This window comes from Echinops telfairi, unplaced genomic scaffold (assembly GCF_000313985.2).
Source record: "Echinops telfairi isolate 266 unplaced genomic scaffold, ASM31398v2 ScPeMD7_7457;HRSCAF=8495, whole genome shotgun sequence".
NCBI lineage: Eukaryota > Metazoa > Chordata > Mammalia > Afrosoricida > Tenrecidae > Echinops > Echinops telfairi.
In genome coordinates, this window is record NW_022111357.1 from 44,667,400 (window position 1) to 44,668,993 (window position 1,594).

Sequence of the window (1,594 nt, forward strand, 5' to 3'; positions counted from 1 at the left end):
TGACAGTAGTGGGGTGCTGTCCCCATTCCACCAATGGACTTGACTGAGGCCTTCCGAGACAGGTCCGCCGGCCTTCCTGTGATATACTGTGGGTGGGAACCCACTTCATCTCCCCACTGGTCCAGGTGGACCACCAGGGGCCACCACAGCAGGTGAAACTGCCCTAGGGCTTTTAGGGGGCCTGCCCTGCCCCAGCCTCTCCCTCCTCTCTGGCTCTGCCCTCCTCCAGGCCCTCAAAGGGCCCTATCGTGTCTTTGGCATCTCCTCCCTCTGTGTCCCTCTTCCACCCCATGGCCTTGGCATCCGTGGCTCCTGGTATCAGTGCCCTCCCTCCCCATGAGTCTCTACACCCCACCCCCTTCCCTGCTGCCCAGCTCCAGGCACTGGCCCCACCCAGCTTCCTCCTCCCCCTCTGAGGAGCTGAAGGGTGTCAGAGCCAGAGGGGGCTTTTCTCACACCTACTGCCTTGTTTTTCTCTTGTGGGGCCAGAGATGGGGTCGCTCTAGGGTCGTTGCCCCAGGAAAACACCCTTGGTCACAGAGTGCTAACGTGGTGGTGTGGGTGATCCTAGCAATAGACTGCCTGCTCCTGGCCTTAACCTTATCCCTGGACAGTGAGCACCCCCTGCAAGGAGATGGTGTTGGGGGGAGTGGGCAGGAGCAGGGAAGGACGTGCAATGTCGGGACAGGGACCCTGACATCAGCCATTCCATACTGGCCAAAGCCCCAGCCCCTGGCTCACTTTTGGGACCTCTCCTAGCTGCAAACATCTGGGAGGATGGGGGCGGACAGCAGGTACCCACCTGGTCATACCCCATCCCACCTGGGACAGACAGCCTCACCTGACCACAGTTCACTGAACCCTAACGCCCCACCCACCCTTCCCTGCCCCACCCCACGTCTGGCTCCTCCCCTTCCCACGGCTCTAGCTCCACGACTCGCCTAACTGAACTAAAACTACTGGGGAGTCAGTTCTGACTCCTGGCGAGCCTGTCAGGCAGGATGGAACCACCCCAGTAGATTTCTGAGACCGTAGCTCTAGGAGGAGCGGCCTGTGGTTTTGAACTCCTGACCTCACGGTTAAGAGAGTCCAAAGTGGAACCACTACGCCACCAGGGTTCCGGTTGGCCCTCATCGGCCCCTCTTTTCTGGTACCCTGGATAGTGTTGGCCTGCTAAGCTTAGGTCCAGTAGTTCGAAACCGCCCGCTGCCCGGGCAGGACAAAAAAGAGTTAGAGTCTCATCTGGGTAGCGCCTGGAGGGGGAGGGGTTGGTGGTGAGAGGTCACGGTGGGTGCAGCCTTCGTCCAGCAGGAGCTGCACTGAGAACCTCGAGGCTCCTGGGAGAGACCACGCACCCGGCGCTTCCTGCGGGGCTTGGGCGGGGTGCGTGACCAGCCTGGGAGCTGGCAGAGGCGGTGGGAGAGGAGCGGCGGCGCTGGGGGGTGGGGTGGGGGGTGGTCAGCAGCAGGGAAGGACATGGAAGACCAGGTGTTTGCCAGAGAGCTGGACCAGTGGGCTCGAGCCACTGAACGCATGCAAACAGCTGAACAAGAACCAGGTGTGAAGCCTGTTTTCACACGAGTCGTCCGATGTG